This window comes from Mobula birostris, chromosome 2 (assembly GCF_030028105.1).
Source record: "Mobula birostris isolate sMobBir1 chromosome 2, sMobBir1.hap1, whole genome shotgun sequence".
In the NCBI taxonomy this organism is placed as follows: domain Eukaryota; kingdom Metazoa; phylum Chordata; class Chondrichthyes; order Myliobatiformes; family Myliobatidae; genus Mobula; species Mobula birostris.
This window is the reverse complement of record NC_092371.1, coordinates 111,438,632-111,458,372: the sequence shown is the minus strand read 5'-3', so window position 1 is coordinate 111,458,372 and position 19,741 is coordinate 111,438,632. Positions and strand designations below refer to the sequence as shown.

Sequence of the window (19,741 nt, the reverse complement as noted above, 5' to 3'; positions counted from 1 at the left end):
CTGACCAATTGCATCACCATCTGGTAATTTACAAGGTATCTAACCACAAATCTTCACACAGAATTGGGGTCTCTCTTCCATCCATTTGAGATATTTATCAGGAGTGCAGCATACACAGGGCCCTTAGCATTGTCTGCGACCCCTTGCCATTAGGTACCATAGCATTAAGACAAGGAAACAGCTTCCTCCCGCAGGCCATAAGCCCACCCAGATGTCATTACGCATAAAGCAGCAGTAGCATTATATTGTTTACTTTTAAACTTGTACCTTATTATTTGTTAACTTATTTGTGGTAATGTGTTATGAGAATTATTTGTATTGTGTTGTGCATCTTGTGCAAATAATGTCTCATTTGATGATATACATGTGCATGGTTAAATGACAATAAACAGGAACTTGAATATTCTATCTAAAAACTTCCAAGATTGTTCACAAAATACCGTTTGGGAGTATAAGCTTAGATCCTTATACAGGTAGAAACAATACACAAGCTAGACAAAAGGGTAAATTGTTGTGCCACAATTCTTACACCTACCTTCCATTTGGATTAATCCACAAATACAATTTACACATGACAACTGGAACCTTCAGGGTTCAACATAGTGTTATCAAGCTTTATTTTACATGCGCACTCTTCTAGAGCACAGATTAATGAAGTACATTGCAATACATACCAATAATTTATTTAATAAAAAACTGCAGTTCAATAGAACTTCTGCTTCTTGTCAAAACTATCAAATTTACAGGAGCTGAAGGTAAGGTAGTATATTCATGTATCTGAATATAAATTTTATATACATTATACATCCCAATATATGAACTTGAAAAATAAAATACAGGATATCCCAGCTCAGTTTTAATCAGTGTCAGACACCATGATTCTGAACAACAGGAGCAGGCAGAAATGAAAAGTGGACAGACTTAATGAAAAACTGCATGATTTGTTTCAGAAAACAGAATTGCGGCAGTTACATACAAGTTGCATTAAATCAAATAGATTTAACTGATAACTAATATACCACTTGCCTTTTTCTGGAGCGAAACAACAATTATGCCATAGAACCTGATTAATGTGCAGTGCACAGGTGAATTCAGCAAATTGGCTCATGTATGAATGATTTGAGTTGTAGAAGTTCCAATCATTAGGACTTATTTAATTTCTAAAGAATAAAATCACTATATTTCACTCCCATTAATTTTATACAAACCACAAAAGGGCTTACATAAATATTGTTATACTGTGATACAGTAAATCACTGCAATTTCATTTCCATATCCTGAGATATAACCCAAGATTTGCTACATGTTCAGACCTGGATGATGATTTGTACTAAGACTCCAAAGGGATCAGCAGAAATTTGAGTCTTTTTAATTACTTTTCTACGACGTGGCTATGAAAATTGGCAGGAATAGAATTCTTTCTGAATACCCGATTCAGAAGTGCTTTTTTTTAAAAAAAAAAGGAGCAAGAGGTTAAAAATATTGCTAAATGAAAGGAATGAATATACTACCTTAAACTTCATTTATATTTGATGAAAGCAATTCAACAGCCATAACTGATATGCTATCATTGTACAAATACAATAGCATATAGCACACCTTTTCAGGTGACTTCCATGATGAAAAGACAAGAATTCATTTATGAGAGACAGGTAAGTTATACAATAGAGTTTCATCACTGCTCACTCCCCAGGAGCACTGACATCAATGACCACGATGGTCTTGAATTTCATGCAATGAGTTGAAGCAAATTGCTAATTTACTACTAAATAATCATGCATAATGATTTGTCTCTGGACATAGTAAAATATAAATGTGCATTACCCTATTGTATAAAGAGAAAAATCTTTCACATTAGTTGAAGAAATATGCATAAATTGGTGCAATCTGAGCTGCTGTATATTTATATAGAAACATTTCAAAAAGGTGATCAAGGGTACACAGTACAATAAAACTTTCAATAAATGTACAAATGTCATACAGAAATACATTATTGAAAACAATTTACTTTATAAGTATAAATGTACCTACTGAAAATAGACCACATTAAAGCTGACCATTGATGATTCTGTTCAAAAGGGAGGCAGCTTGTTAACTGGTGATACAATTTGTTATATTAAATCAATCTGTACTCAGAATGGGGAGGATGATATTTTGTTTAAAAGTATAAGAATTTTGGAAAAAATTATGATGAATGTATAGAGAAAGCTGTCCAATCTTGTAAATATATTAAAATTTCAATGCATGCAACTTTGAGAGAAAATTATTTTGGCATTTTTTCCTCTCTGAATGTAATATTGTGTAGACACACACAAAAAAAAACTTTCCATCAATTCCTCACAAGATTGGTCTATACATAGCACTGGTCTGGTTTACAGAGGCTAAGTGAAATGTCAACACACGAATGTATTTTTAATCACCAACCCCATCTCTAAACCAGATATTTTTGCAACCCTATTACAGAAGACCAGATAAAGTTAGATCATAAACTGGAGGTGTCCATTCAAACCAGCACTTCAACACTGAATAAGCTCATGCAGTTTCAAGTTATTTAAAAATGCCAATTAATCAATTGCGTATTACGTTAAAAAGGATTTTTTAAAAATCATCTGCTTTAAAGTCTTCTGGCGTTCTGACAACACCAAATTTGTCCCACTTCATTTCATCAGTTTATGTGTAAATTGTCTCATTAATATCCTTGCTTTTGTTGGCACTACTCATTAGACCCATTCTATCATCATTTCAGTCATCCTAATACAATGGAGACAATAGGCAGATGCGCTTATCAAATAAAATTAAAATTATGCACCAACCCGTATTAATCAACAATTTATATACAGTTAAATATAATGGGATGCAGGAGAAACTGTACAGTTTGTGTAATTTTTAAACACTTTAAAATCATTTAAAATGTAAATTGTATAACATCTTTCATGTCGATTGAGATGAAATTCCAGGAACTGCCCCATTGCAGATGAAGATGTCAGATTCACAGCTGTCAAAACTTGCTAAAATCCAATGTTATCTTGATGATAGCAGATTTGGTAAAAATGATTCAGTTTACTAACCTACAAGAGGAAATAAAAGGGATAAAGGATTAGAATAACGAGGCTTCATTTTCATAATTACTATTTTGCCTCCAACTTTACCAATATTATAAATATCCAACCTTCAATAACCCAGTAAGAATTCAATCTACCCCATCGATGAAGTGATTAATTATGTAGGGTTAGAGAACTTTCAAACATGCCACTATAGAAACCCAAAATCAACAAACCATCTACTGGAGGCACTCTTAAGTCGAGCAGCGTCAGTGGCAAGAAAGAAACTGTTGATGTTTCCAGTCAAGACCCTGCATCAAGACAGATAGGAAAGGAGAGAGAGCCAGCATAAGAGAAGGGGATGACAAGAAAGGATTCCTGTGCAATTGGTGAACTGAGGAGAAATGCGAGACGGCAAGTAATGGAGGAGTGTGGGATGGAGATGGAAGACTGTGACAGGTGAATGATAGATGGAAGCAGACCAAGAGAGGAGGAAAATGCAACAGAGTGTGAAAATGGGAGACAGCTGCTAGAGGAAGATAAGCAGGAATACCAAGTATAACCAAGGCTGGATTTGGAAAAGTAAAAGAACAGTGAAAGGAACCATTAGCATAGGAAAGGTGAACAACAGTTAGAATCAGATGGGAGTTTTTGGGTGGGGTGGGGGTGTGATACAGAAGAACTCTGTCTGCAGTGGGTTAATGGAGGCAGGAAGGGTCAAAGGTAAATGACGGGGAGGTGGGAATAGGTTGGGAAAGGGGACAAAAAATGGGAAGGGCAGTGGATCAAAAGGAGGGGGTGAAGGGGGAAGGCAGGAGGAAAGTGAAAGGTTGGAAGAGTTTTACCTAAAATTGGAAAACTCAATATTTGTACCATTGAATGGTAAAGTACCCAGGCAGAATACAAGGTGTTGCTCCTCCTTTCTGTGCAAGGCTTCATCCTAGCAGTAGAGAAGGCCAAGGATACATAGTTCAGTGTGGAAATGGGAAGGTGATTTAAAATGCTGGTTGTTACGAATGGCCATTGTGTACTGAGTGTGGGTGTTCCATCACCAAGTCTGTGCTTAATCTTGCTGACGTGGAGGCGATGACATCAGGAGTACCAAATGCAGAAGACAAGGTTGAAGGAAATGCATGTCAGCCTTTGCCTCACTTGGTAGGACTGTCCAGTCCCTGGATGGTGGTGAGGGAGGATGTGCAAGGACAAGAATTACATCTACTGCAAGGTCAGGGGAAACTGCCATGTAAACAAGAGGTGTGGAGGGATGAGTGTCCAGAGAGTCATGGAGGGAGTAATACCTATAAAAGGTGGAAAATGGTGGGGAGAATTCCAAGAATCTCAGCAATGTTCTCTCTAATTTGTAATGACCAGTCCAGTGCATGCAAAAATCTTGTGCTGTGCAATTTTTTGCCCAATGACAACATGTACACACTGAATAATTTCTTCAATAACAACAGTAAAAAATAAGCCAGTTCTAAAATCTGTAGACAAATCATTGCAAACTCCATGTTGTCAACACTATACACATCAGAAACTGGAAAAGGTAAGGTGCATACGATAGTGAAATTTACTTAACATGTAGAGGGCAACAATCTTTTGTGTGCAGTTTAAATTCCTTTGTGCATTAGTAGCGAAAGATGTGTGGGCGCACACATGTGTACACCTTAGAGGGAACACTGCATCTCAGACCATTTTTGCCTCTTCCCTTCTCCTTTCTATGCTGGTCACCTCATCCCCCTACTCCCAGTACTGATGTAGCATTTGGACCCGAAATATCGACAATTTCTTTCCTCTCACAGGTGCTACTAGACCCACTGAGTTGCTCCAGCAGATTACTTGCTGTTACAGATTCCAGCACCTGCAGTCTCTCATGTCTCCACAGAAATCTAAAACTTGCTTGGACTTGAAGAGCGCTGCTTATTGAATACTGCCATTAAAAAACACAAACTTATGATTTTAAATGTCACGGAAGGTCTAGAGAGACTTGAATACAAAATCTAGATGAACACCCCACTGGAGTGGTACTTTATTCCTGAAGCTAACTAATGGCATTGTTTTATTATCTCATATCTGCCTCATGTGGATCTAGTATAATTTAAGGTGGCTGAAGACTCCAATGCACGAGCCACAGATACTGCAATGGGGTAGGTGTTGCCCAGGGAGATTAAGAGAGTTATTCAACATGCTATGTGCTCATTCTGTAGTTTGGATTTGTCTTCTGATTGGTCTGAAAGTACAACATTTTGAGTGGTTGGAGGCCAGTGGATTCCATGAGTAATTTAGAATGTTATATAAGGAGACTTGGTGAACGTACATTAAGTGCTTTCTCCATCCTCCTTGGAACCTCTTGCCTTGAACAAAGCTCAGAGTAAATGCTTGTTTCAGAAGCCAGATATCAAGTATGCTGATCATGTGGCCCACCAATCAGAGCCAGTTAGAACCTTGTGCTGGTGATGTTAACATGGGAGAAAATGCCCATCCTATTAAATGAATCAAAAGATTTTGTATAAACAGCATTGTTAGTATTTCTGCAGTGTTTTAAGGCGCACAGTGTAAAACATTCTTGTCTCCAAATCATATAGGCTGTGGAAAAACAGTCTCCTGAGCAGAAATTATCAGTTTGATCCCAGGATTGATGTCTGATAATGTCTTTGATTCCATCCCAAAACACATCTGCTACAACTTCAGCAGCTGAAAAAAAGTTCTTCACATATTGGAAACACAAGGCCTTTAGAGCAAAAACTATTCCTGTTAGTTATTAAAATATGGACAAATATTTCTGGTGTGAATTCATGACCTCATCACCATAACAGAAGACAAATCCTGCCAGAGGAAATAAGGGATGACCTAATCATGAGCACCTTCAGTAGTTACAGAAAACTCTGTCTGCCAGCCAGAGGGAAACCTCTTGCTGGGATCCTTGTCAACTGCCATCTTAGGAAGGAGTTTCAAAAGAGCTCCTCCCCAAGTCTAATATGGATTCTGTCCATCCAGAGGTATAACAGATATGATCCCTACTGTGCAACAAATGCTGTAACATTTCGACTGTGATGCTAATGACTGTATATGGCCATTTTCAATGTCTTAGAAGCACATTTGTTACATGAACAAATAAGTACACTTCAAAACTGTTTCACTGACCGCACAACACTTTGGGATGTCACGAAGCACGTTTTATAAATCAAGTCACACTTCTCAAATTTCCTCCCAACTTGACACAAAGAATACAAATTAGTTCTGTGGCTAAATTTGAATTTTTTTCAAAGAAAATGTTCTATTAAACAAAATGTTTGTTCTGGAATTAGATCCAACAAAACTGACTTGGGACATGTGGTTGTGTTCCCTGTACCCGTTGCCCTTATCCCTGATGCCAACAGGAATGAGTTCAGGAAATGCTGTTTAAGTAGCAAAGTGATGCACTGCAGCACATTTGTGGAAACACTAAATCCCTTAAATTGCAGGTGGAATGAACTGCAACACTATTACTATGCCAAAATAGAGCCAATCAACATAAGGAAGGATAATGCCAATTGGAAAGATTGGTCAATAAAAATAACTGATCCTCACAAAACATACAAAATCATCACCATAATTGCACAGCCTTTTGACAGTGTCACAAGTAGAAAATAGAGCAATATTTGTATAGCAATTTGAATATTGGCTATAGGAATACAATGAACATTGGTGTATGCCCTCAGAATTGAATATGAACTTACAATCTTTTATATTGTTCAGTACAAAATATAAGCTAGAGCATAGCAATGCATCTGACAACTAGTTTGAATAATTATTCCAGATACAGTTTTGTTGACTGACAAACACTGATTCAGCACACTGCATAATTAATGTACTATCAGAACTGGAAGATGGGTCTGAAATTTTAAAATGTTAACAATTGTGTTCAATTGGATTCTGGCAAACCAAAACCTCAACTGCAAACAACACCACTGTGATTTTATCTGAAATGTGACAGAATATTTTAATAGTATCATTTCTATTGTAACAATTATTTGGTTCTCCTTTACAAGTGTGTACTGGAAATTACATTAAACGATCTTGAATCTTAAGCCAAACCAGAGTAAATCTGCCAACACGCAAAATCAAACTAAAGAGACAATGAAGAAAAAAATTCTTAAACTGGTGTATTAGCTCAGGGCACCTTAAGCACCACCAGGGACTGCATCAATTTTTGCTTAAAACATGCCCGAATCTAAGGGGAAAAATACAACTAATTAACAGGTTAGAATATCACTCAGTCATTAGCTCTAGATATAATCTGAGCAAACAATTCACCTGGTCATGTTTAATATGATACAAGAAATCAGTTATTTAAGGCAAACAAATCTCTATGGTGAACTCTCAACTGGGAAAAGTCTCCATCAAAGCAAGATACTGAATATTCAATATTGGTAACTGTTGGGAGTCACAACTAACAAACTGAAAGCTTCTATTTCTGCTGGCTTCTCTGGAATGAAGAATTTCTTGTTTCTTATTTCTTGCAATTTTTTAAACTATAAGATTAGCACTGTCATGCTATCTGAAGGGTATCAAGAACAGTTGTGCAAAGGCTCCAGTAAGAGAAGGATCAGCAAGATGAGCAATTCAAATTTATCTATTGATTGGATTTGGGAGAGAGGGAATTACAGATAAGTACTACAGCTGAAAAAATGGAAGAAAGATCAATATAAATCTATGGAAGAAATATAGTCATATTTTTTAAGTGAAGGATTCTTAACAGTTTATTTCTTAATTTGCACACTAGCAAAATCAGATAATGAACCACAATACTCATTTTGTGGAGTTCAGCATAAGCGTGTGTTAATTTTTGCTTTACAGTTAATACTTCTAATAGGTTAAACGCATTTAACTGTAAAGATAGATACTGCTCACCCTTCAGTATTATGCAATATTTTCTGAAACCACAATGTAGCAGGTCTTGTTTACACCATGCTTTAAACATGGATAGTCAGTGGAATCTCTAATGGCAAACATCAATCAAAATAAAATATGTCATGAGCCATTTTTAGGAAGACATTGTTCTTTCATTTCTGTGGAATCTTTTCAGTCCCTTGGAGACTGAAGTTAGCAATTCATCTTCCTGGGGCTCGAGAGAATGCCAAGACCTAGTTTTGCAAGCGTTCTTTGCAATTGTACCTCAAGTACAGATGTTTTACTTAAAATTTAAGCCTCTGTCTGTTCTAAAGCCATTATCCTTTATTCTTACAATCTACCATCCTCTCTTCACCAACTTGCCAAAAACCTTAAATGAGCTGGCAAACAAACCATTGCCCATCTTTCCCAATTCCACCTTGGGTCTCTGCTGATTCCTACCCCTGCTAAAATACAATATGTCTTAGTTACAAATAATTCCATGTGTGACTATTAAATATCCTTCTTGGTTCTCCTCAATCTTTAAAAGCTTTCAATCCTCTTCCAATAGCTTTGTCATCTAATTAGTGGGACTGCATGCACCCACATCCATTCTTGTCCATCTATTCGTTATAGCAGAATCAATTGAAAAGCATTCTCTCCTTCAGATACCTCAATAATTTACTTCATACTGGCCACTGACCATTGTAATAGCATTCAAAAACACAACAGTTTTCAAATGTGCACCAACACCATCCAAATCTTCAGATCCCTCAATTAGATGAGCAGAAATTTTCATTACTGGAGAGGGATTAAGGCAGTGTACCAAATCTTGTACAACTTGTCCAATCTCCCCAAAAACAAGTGTCTTCATTTAAAGCACATCACAAAAGAGAAAATCTAAAAAGTCCAACTATATCTGGCTTTCTCAACCCCACAATCTAGATCAAGAGCTTGCTAGGCAACTGCCCTGCCTAAAACCAAAAACTACTAAGTTGCAGCCTAGTCCATATAAAAAATAGAGCCTTCCCTTCCACCTACATTTTCCATTGCCATGGGGAAACAGCCAAAATAATCTAGGACCCCTTCTATCCTGATCTGGTTCCCCCTCCCAATGGGCAGAAGATACAATAACATGAGATCATATACCACCAGGCCTGAAGGCAACTTCTACCCTGCTGTTATAAGACTTTTGAACAGATCTCTTGTACAATAAAGGAAGTCTTGATCTCTCAGTCTACCTGCACCTTGTCTATTGGCACGACACCTGGTCTGTAACTGTAACACTATATTTCTGCATTGCTTTTATTCACCCTTTGTACTATCTCAATGTACCTATGTAGAGAATGACCTTTCTGGTTGGCATACAAACACACACTTTCTACTGTATCTTGGTACATTTGACAATAATAAACCAGTTACCAAATTTAAGCCTTTGGTGATTTTCCAAAGGGCAACAGTGGTGTAGCAGGTGATGCTGCTGCCCAAGCTCTTGCAACCCAGGTTTAAGCCCGATTTCTAGTGCTGCGTGGAGTTTGCAAGTTCTCCCTGTAATTTCATCGATTTCCAAAGCCGTAGGTCAAATCACAGGTGGTGATGAGTCAGTGAAATTTGGCATGTCACCAATACTCTTTATAAAAAAAAAAAAAAAGAGCTGCACTGTTGAGACTTTCCTGACTGATTTCATCAGAGGAATGCAAGCCCAGTCCATCATGGGTACAGCCCTTCCCAGCACAAGAGCATCCATAAGAGGCAAAGCCTCAAGGTGGTGGCATCTATCATCTAGGGATCTCACAATCCGGATCATACCCTGCTCTTACTGTTACCAACAGGCAGGAGGTACAGTAGCCTACACTCCCACTCCACCAGGTTCAGGAACAGCTAATTTCCTGAAACCATCAAGGTTTTAAACTCACCCCCATAACCGTAATTATACCTCAACAATGGAACACTGTGGGCCACTTGCACTACCATAAGGCAGGAACAGAATTATGGCATTCTGCCCAGTCTGATCTGCCTTTCCATCATGGTTGATTTATTATCCCCCTCAACCCCATTCTCCTGCTTTCTCCCTATAACCTTACTAACTAAAAAACCTATTAACCTGCTCTAAATATACCCAATGACTTTGCTATCACAGCTATGCACAGTGACATGCAAAAGTTTGGGCACCCCAAGAGATCTGAGCTCTCAGATAACTCTTACCAAGGTCTCAGACCTTAATTAGCTTGTTAGGGCTATGGCTTGTTCACACTCATCATTAGGAAAGGCCAGGTGTTACAAATTTCAAAGCTTTATACTGACTCCTCAAACCTCGTCCCAACAATCAGCAGCCATGGGCTCCTCTAAGCAGCTGCCTAGCACTTTGAAAATTAAAATAAATGATGCCCACAAAGCAGAAGGCGGCTATAAGTAGATGGCAAAACGTTTTCAAGTAGCTGTTGGCAGTTAATGGGAACAGTGGAGCTCAAGTTGAGGTCTGGAAGACCAAGAAAATTTTCTGAGAGACTGCTCGTAGGATTGCTAGAAAGGCAAATCAAAACCCCTGTTTGACTGCAAAAGACCTTCAAGAAGATTGAGCAGACTCTTGAGTGGTAATGCACTGTTTTACTGTGCAGCGACACCATGCAGGGTGCCCAATCTTTTGGTTCCAGCCCTTTTCCTTTTTTGTTATTTTGAAACTGTAAAAAATGGAAATAAAAAAGTAATCTTGCTTAAAATATTAAAGAAATGTGTCATCTTTAACTTAATGCCTTTTGGAAATCAGGTCATCTTTTACTCGCTTAGCTATTCATAGTAACAGAAATTTTGACTGGGGTGCCCAAACTTTTGCACACCACTGTACAGCAATAGGTTCCACAGATTCACCACCTCTGGCAAAAGAAATTCCTCCTTATCCCTGTTCTAAATGGACATCCCTCTATTCTGAGGTAGTGCCCTCTGGTCTAACCTCACCCCCTATCCAATAGTTCTTCTCCATGTCCACTTTCTAGGTCTTTCAATGAGATCTCCCTCATTCTTCCAAACTCTAGCGAGTACAAAGCCAGAGCCATTATATGGTCCTCATACATTAACCCTTTCATTCCCAGGATCATTCTTGTTAACCTCCTCTGGATCCTTTCCAATGTCCAAGAAGCCCAAAACTGCTCACAATACTCCAAGTGCAGTCTGACCAATGCCTTATAAAACTTCAGTACTACATCCTTGCTTTTATATTCTAGCCCTCTCAAAATGAACACCAGCATTGAATTTGTCTTCCTTACCACTGACTCAACGTGCAAATTAATCTTTAGGGAGTCCTGCATGAGGATTCCCAGGTCCCTTTGCACCTCTGATTTCTGAATTTGCTCCCCATTTAGAAAACAGTTTATGCCTTTATTCCTTTTACCAAAGTACATTACCATACATTACTCTGCACTGTAGGGAATAGACTTGGATACAAGGACTTGTCACTGATTGTGTCATTGTGCAAAAACAAAGATGTTAGTGTAAAAAAGTTTCTCTTCACTGTTTTGTATAATTTATGTATAAATTGTATTTTGTGTTGTACATACATACCTGTAATGCCACCGTATTTAAGATTTTCCATTGCATTTGTACCCTATCGTACTTGTGCACGTGACAATAAGCTAGCTTGATTTCTTCCTTGATCTCAAAAATGTGCTGATTTATAGACCAACTGGTTATGCTAGTGAAAGGGTAGTATGAGGTGATGGGTACATGAGAGAACAGTTGTAAGTGTGCAACTGAATTGCTCTGAATGAGCATGGATTCTATGGCCTATAATGCCACATGGGTCGTCAGAAATAGACATTGTGACAAGTGGATATGTACTATTACACACAATTTTGGTCTCCTAACCAAAGAAAGGACATTTTTGCCACTGACGAAGTGCACTCTGCATGTACCAATAATGCACCATCTGGGCTATACCATCAGGCAGTAAGTTACATAAGAACGAAGTCCCAATCAACATTGCACAACCCTGTCAATTCCTCAGTAATAGCACATTCTGATAACTTTGCATTACAATAGACTCTTATGTTGTTCTAATTGTGTTTTTCCTTGTAAAAATTGAATAGAATTTGTTTAGTTTAGCTTTAATTTATGATTTTCTTGCAAATGCTGCTCATCTGATACTATGTACCCGGGATACTGCTGCAAGCAAGTTTTTGATCGTATCTGTACATACATGTACTTGTGCATATGACAATAAATACAACTTTGACTTTGAGAAAATGTTGAAATAATTGGACCAATTTGTAGTTTAATGCTGTGGTCTCTCAGCAGCATGATGTTTAATGGTTAGTTACATTGAAGCTACCTGTAACAAACTTTATTTGTTAGGCCCCTCTATTAGGCCGTGCCCTTGGGTCCTAGACTCACCCAATACAGGAAACATTCTCTCCACATCCAATCTACTGAGGCCTTTCAACATTCAATAGGTTTCAATGAGACCCCCCCCCCATTTTTTTCTGAATTCCAGTGAATACAATTCATAGCAATCAAACAATTCTCAGATGATGAGCCTTTCAATCCCAAATCATTTTTGTGAACCTCCTTTGAACCCTTTACAGTGTCAGCACATCCTTTCTTAAATAAGGGGCCTAAATCTGCTCACAATACTCCTTGAGAGGTCTCACCAGCGCATCTTTTAAAGCTTTAAACATTACATCCTTCATTTATATTTTAGTCCTCTCAAAATAAATGCTAACATCACATTTGCTGTCCTTACCACTAACTCAACCTGTAAAATTAACCTTTATGGAATCATGCACAAGGACTCCCAAGTTCCTTTGCACCTCTGATTTTTTTGAATTGTCTCTTTATTTGGAAAATAGTCTATGCTTTTATTTCTTCTACCGTAGTGCATGACCATGTTCTTCCCAACACCATATTCCATCTGCCACTTCTTTAACCATTCCCCTAATCCAAGTTCTTCTGCAGCCTCTGCTTCCTCAACACTACCTGCCCATCTTCATATTGTCCGCAAACTTAGCCACAAAGCCATCAATTCTGTCATCCAAATCACTGACATATAATGTAAAAAGCAATCCCAACACAGACTCCTGTGGAACACCACCTGTAGCCAACCAGAAAAGGCTCCTTTTATTCCCACTCTGCCTCCTGCCAATGCTCTACCCACGCTAGTATCATTCCTGTAATATAATGGGCTTTTAACTTGTTAAACAGCCTAATGTGTAGCACCACAAATCAAAGTTGCTGGTGAACGCAGCAGGTCAGGCAGCATCTCTAGGAAGAGGTACAGTCGACGTTTCAGGCCGAGACCCTTCGTCAGGACCACGTGTGTAGCACCATGTCAAAGGCCTTCTGAAAATCCAAGTACGCAACATCCACAAATTCTCATTTTCTTCAAAGATTTAACAGGCAAGATTTTCCCTGCTGACTTCAGCTGATTTTAATGTGCCTTCATGTACCCTGAAACCACATCCTTAACAGTAGACTCCAACATTTCCCACCAGAGGCCTATGATTTACTTTCTTCTGCCTCTTGAAGAACAGCATGACATTTGCAATTTTCCAGTCCTCTGAGACCATGCAGAATCTATTGATTCTTAAAAGCTCATTACTAAAGCCTCCACAATGTCTTCAGCCAACTCTTTCAGAACCCTGGGATGTACAACATCTGGTCTAGGTGATTTACCTACCTTCAGATCTTTTAGTTTCCCAAGCAATGGCAACTTCACTCACTTCCGCCCCCCAACACTCTCAAACTTCAACATATTAGAGGTGTCTTCCACAGACAGACAGACAGACATACTTTATTGATCCCGAGGGAAATTGGGTTTCGTTACAGTTGCACCAACCAAGAACCAACTTCCACAGTGAAGACTGATGCAAAAGACTTGTTCAGGTTATCTGCCATTTCCTTACCCCTCCCCCCTATTGCTACCTCTTTTGCATCATTTTCCAGTGATCTGATTTGTACTCTCACCTCCCTTTTACTCTTTATATATCTGAAGAAACTTTGCTATCATCTTCAATATTATCGGCTAGCTTACCTTCCAATTTCTCCCCGCTATCACTTTTTTAGTTGCCATCTTGATTTTTAAAAGCTTCACAATCCTCCAACTTCTCACCAATTTTTGCTCTTCTCTTTGGCTTTTATGTTGGCTTTGACTTCCTTTGTCAGCCATAGTTGCATCATCCTGCCTTTAGAATACTACTACTTCTTTGGGATGCATTTATCATGCCTTTCCAAAATGCTCCCAGAAACTCCAGCATTGCTGCTGTGCTGTCATCCCTACTAGTGTCCCCTTCCAATCAACTTTGGCCAGCTCCTCTCTCATGCCTCTGTAGTTTCTTTTACTCCACAGTAATACTCATAAATCTGACTTTAGCTTCTCCCTCTCAAATTGCAAGCTGAATTCTATCATGCTTATGGTCACTACCCCAGAGGGTCCTTTAATCATAGTCATACTTTACTGATCCCAGGGGAAATTGGTTTTCGTTACAGTTGCACCATAAATAATAAATAGTAATAAAACCATAAATAGTTAAATAGTAATATATAAATTATGCCAGCAATTAAGTCCAGGACCAGCCTATTGGCTCAGGGTGCCTGACCCTCCAAGGGAGGAGTTGTAAAGTTTGATGGCCACAGGCAGGAATGACATCCTTTGACGCTCTGTGTTGCATCTCGGTGGAATGAGTCTCTGGCTGAATGTACTCCTGTGCCCAACCAGTACATTATGTAGTGGATGGGAGACATTGTCCAAGGTGGCATGCAACTTGGACAGCATCCTCTTTTCAGACACCACTGTCAGAGAGTCCAGTTCCATCCCCACAACATCACTGGCCTTATGAATGAGTTTGTTGATTCTGTTGGTGTCTGCTACCCTCAGCCTGCTGCCCCAGCACACAACAGCAAACATGATTGCACTGGCCACCACAGACTCATAGAACATTCTCTGCATCGTCTGGCAGATGTTAAAGGACCTCAGTCTCCTCAGGAAATACAAACAGCTCTGACTCTTCTTGTAGACAGCCTCAGCGTTCTTTGACCAGTCCAGTTTATTGTCAATTTGTATCCCCAGGTATTTGTAATCCTCCACCACGTCCACACTGACCCCCTGGATGGAAACAGGGGCCACCGGTACCTTAGCTCTCCTCAGGTCTACCACCAGCTCCTTAGTCTTTTTCACATTAAGCTGCAGATAATTCTGCTCACACCATGTGACAAAGTTTCCTACCATAGCCCTGTACTCAGCCTCATCTCCCCTGCTGATGCATCTAACTATGGCAGAGTCATCAGAAAACTTCTGAAGATGACAAGACTCTGTGCAGTAGTTGAAGTCTGAGGTGTAAATGGTGAAGAGAAAGGGAGACAAGACAGTCCCCTGTGGAACCCCAGTGCTGCTGATCACTCTGTCGGATACACAGTGTTGCAAGCACATGTACTGTGGTCTGCCAGTCAGGTAATCAAGAATCCATGACACCAGGAAAGCATCCACCTGCATCGCAGTCAGCTTCTCCCCCAGCAGAGCAGGGCGGATGGTGTTGAACACACTGGAGAAGTCAAAAAACATGACCCTCACAGTAACACACATCAAAGTTGCTGGTGAACGCAGCAGGCCAGGCAGCATCTCTAGGAAGAGGTGCAGTCGATGTTTCAGGCCGAGACCCTTCGTCAGGACTAACTGAAGGAAGAGTGAGTAAGAGATTTGAAAATTGGAGGGGGAGGGGGAGATCCAAAATGATAGGAGAAGACAGGAGGGGGGAGGGATGGAGCCAAGAGCTGGGCAGGTGATTGGCAAAGGGAATATGAGAGGATCATATCCTCCTCCTCCTGTCTTCTCCTATCATTTTGGATCTCCCCCTCCACCTCCCCCTCCAACTTTTAAATCCCTTACTCACTCTTCCTTCAGTTAGTCCTGACGAAGGGTCTCGGCCTGAAACGTCGATTGCACCTCTTCCTAGAGATGCTGCCTGGCCTGCTGCGTTCACCAGCAACTTTGATGTGTGTTGCTTGAATTTCCAGCATCTGCAGAATTCCTGTTGTTTGACCCTCACAGTGCTCGCTGGCTTGTCCAGGTAGGCGTAGACACGGTTCAGCAGGTAGACGATGGCATCCTCAATTCCTTTACTTTAAGCTCTCTATTCAATTCTGGTTTATTGCACAACACAATCCAGAATACCTGATCCCGTAGTGGGTTCAATCACAAGCTTATCTAAAAAGCCATTCTGTAGGCATTCTACAAATTCCCTTTCTTGGGATCCAGAACAAATCTAATTTTCCCAATCCACCTGCATATTGAAATCCGTAACATTGCCCTTTTAACATGTATTTTTTATTTCCCATTGTAATTTGTAGCCCACATCTCTGCTACTGTTCGGAAGCCTGTATATAACTCCTATCAGTCTTTTTACCCTTGCAGTTTCTTAGGACTGATAGGTGTTTAATTGTTGTGGGTAGATCTATGTCAACTCTTTCTAAATTTGCCTTTTTTTTAAAAAAGCAACAGAACCACCCCACACCCTCTGCCTTCTTGCCTGTCATTTCAACACAGTGTGTATCCTTGAATGTTAAGCTCCCCGCTACAATCTTCCTTCAGCTACAATTCAGTGATGCTCACAACGTCATACCTGCCAATCTCTAACTGGGCTACAAGTTTATCTACCTTATTCTACATACTGAGTGCATTCAAATATAACACCTTCAATCCTGTATTCATCATTCTTTTCAATTTTGTCCTCCTTTTTACATTGCAACTCAACCCGCTGACTGCAAATTTTGCCCTATCATCAGCATCTCCTTGCTAGCAGTCTCACTATGCACTACCTCTGTTTGTAAACCAACTGCCCTATTCTCGGCCGTATCACTCCAGTTTCAACCCCCGCCAAGTTAGTTTAAACCGTCCCAAACAATTCTAGCAAACTTGCCCACAATGATATTGGTCCCACGAGTTCAGGTGTAACCCCAGAAGAGATCCCAATGATCCAGAAATCTGAACACCTGCCCCCCTGCCCCAGTTCCTCAGCCATGCATTTATCTGCCAAATGCTCCTGTTCTTACCCTCACTGGCACATGGCACAGGCAGCAATCCAGAGATTACTACCATGGTGGTCCCACTTTCACTGGACACCAAATATTTTCCAGAAGTGTTGCTTCCTCAGACAATTTTTATGGTTATGATAGACTGCTTGAAGCTGAACACAAATTTCAGACTACATGTATCGTGTAAAATTTAGAGAAACCAGAAATTAACTTTAATTGAATGTAATGAGTTTAATTGCAAAACAGTGCTGAGCTTTGCAATAGCTCATGCTAAAAATGTTTTGTTGATGATTTTTGTTTGTACTCAGTGCCTAAGGCTTCTTGCTTAAGTGTCCAACAATGATCAGCCAGTATTGATAGATTCCAGTTGCCCTGATACCATTTGCCCATGACTCAATGTCCTGGTGAAACTTTTCACTACACTCATCTCTGACGACAAGATAGGCAGAAAAGTCGTCTAAATTGGAATGCGGAAAACGGATCTTTAGTGACTTGTTGCACTTCATGGTTTTGTATGTTTGAAGCAGGTTATCTACCAGCTGTACGTAGCTTGGTGCTCAGTAGTTGCCAAGAAAATTCTCAACAGCATCCTTGAATGCCTTCCATGTGATTTTTTCCGGTCCCACTAGAAGCTCTTCGAATTGCCTGTCATTGATAATCTGTTTGATTTGTGGACCAACACCAATGCCTTCCTTAATCTTGGCATCAGTTATTGTGCGAAACATCTATCTCAAATATTGAAATCCTTAACAGAAGTGTCTGTGCCTGACGGTCCTTGCAGTCTTGAACCCAGTAATTCTGCTTTTGCCCTTAACAAACTCAAGTCTCTGACCACATTATTTAACTCAGATTGAGTTATCAGATGAGGCTCCCTCAACATAAAGGGTTCAAAATCTCTATCAGTATCAGTGTCGTTTTCCATTCCTGGCTCATACATCACGGCATCTTTGTCTGCCATCTCTGGACTCCATGTCTCTGGTGACTATTATCATACCGCACAGGTCTCATGGCTGAAGGGAGATTGGGTTATTTAACAGATTTCATATTTTTAGCAGAGAAACCAGAAACACTGGGCAGACAGAAGTAGCAGTGTCACACGATCCTTCTGTTCTCACCATATTATCAGGACAATGAAATATTGACAATCTGATGGTATGAACACTGATTTCTCAAACTTCCAGTAATGCCCCCCAACAGCCCCACCCTTCACCATTTCCCCTCTCTCACCTTGTTTCCTTGCTCACCCATCGCCTCCCTCTGGTGCTCCTCCCCCCTTTTCTTTCTTCCATGGCCTTCTGTCTCTTTCACCAATCAACTTCCCAGCTCTTTACTTCATCCTTCACCCTCCAGGTTTCACCTGTCACCTGGTGTTTCTCTCTTCCCCCCTCCCTCCACACTTTAAATCTACTCCTCAGCTTTTTCTCCACTCCTGCCAAAGGGATACGGCCCGAATCGTCGTCTGTACTCTTTTCCTAGATGCTGCCTGGCCCCGAGTTCCTCCAGCATTTTGTGTATGTTGCTCGGATTTCCAGCATCTGCAGATTTTCTCTTGTTTGGCACTGACTTCCGAGTACCCCTGAGCCAGGCTCTAGGCTCGACAGTGCATGTTGCGCAACAAATGCGTGGAGACCAGGCTTTGTCTTGGTTGCCATTTATACAGCCAAAGTAGAAATCATAGGCCATCTTAATAAGAGGAGTCAAGCTCCATTTTTGAGATTTAAGTGTATACCCATCACAAATACAACAGAAGGTACCGTGGCTGTTGCAACATTGACAAGACATTTTGCTATCACAAATACTCCTGAAAATACAATTACTTTATTATGAGTACACATAATATGCTATGCACATACAGCATGTGCATCAACATGATTGCAAACCAATATACATGTAAATGTAATGCATGATGCGTGCATGATTCTTTTATAGCCTTTTTAAAGCCTGTCCTGCCATGCAGCATCTGCCCTGCCTAAGCATACCCAGGCATGCCTGGACAAGAGAGAAAGTTTTTCAGCTTACATTGTGGACATTTTAAGTGACTTGAATTATGAATTGAAATAAATAGTGATTTCAAAAAAAAAGTTGTGTGATTGGAAAATGTCTTGGTTACTTTCATGACCATCAGCCCAAAATCCATAAAATACACCAAAAGAATTCAGGAAGCAAAATATTTGTTGTCACTGTTCTGTGACACTCTCTCAACTGTGCCCTTACATCAGTGTCTTTTTGGTCTTGCTAGCATCATATTCTGGAGGTGCCGGGTTAACTTTGGTATTGCCAGTTCAGAGATGTCAGGGGTAAGTTGTCGTTGTCCGTTTGTTCCCCCCCCCCCCCCCCCATCCCTTCCCACCGATCTCCCTCCCGGCACTTATCCTTGTAAGTGGAACAAGTGCTACACATGTCCTTACACTTCCTCCCTCACTACCATTCAGGGCCCCAGACAGTCCTTCCAGGTGAGGCGACACTTCACCTGAGAGTCGGCTGGGGTGATATACTGTGTCCGGTGCTCCCGATGCGGCCTTTTATATATTGGCGAGACCCGATGCAGGCTGGGAGATCGTTTCGCTGAACACCTACGCTCTGTCTGCCAGAGAAAGCAGGATATCCCAGTGGCCACACATTTTTATTCCACGTCCCATTCCCATTCTGATATGTCTGTCCACGGCCTCCTCTACTGTCAAGATGAAGCCACACTCAAGTTGGAGGAACAACACCTTATATTTCGTCTGGGTAGCCTCCAACCTGATGGCATGAACATTGACTTCTCTAACTTCCGTTAATGCCCCACTTCCTCTTCATACCCCATCAGTTAT

At 40.2% G+C, this 19,741-nt stretch overlaps 1 protein-coding gene across 1 annotated transcript in view; it reads right to left on the bottom strand.

Annotated features, from left to right (window-relative positions):
* Positions 1–600: 600 nt before the first annotated feature.
* The window catches only part of foxo3b (forkhead box O3b), a 73,270-nt gene continuing 54,129 nt past the window's right edge, over positions 601–19,741 (bottom strand). Inside the window, exon 3 of the mRNA XM_072246144.1 lies at positions 601–3,068. The gene's annotated coding sequence lies outside the window, so the exon portion shown is untranslated. The remainder of the gene's footprint in view (positions 3,069–19,741) is intronic.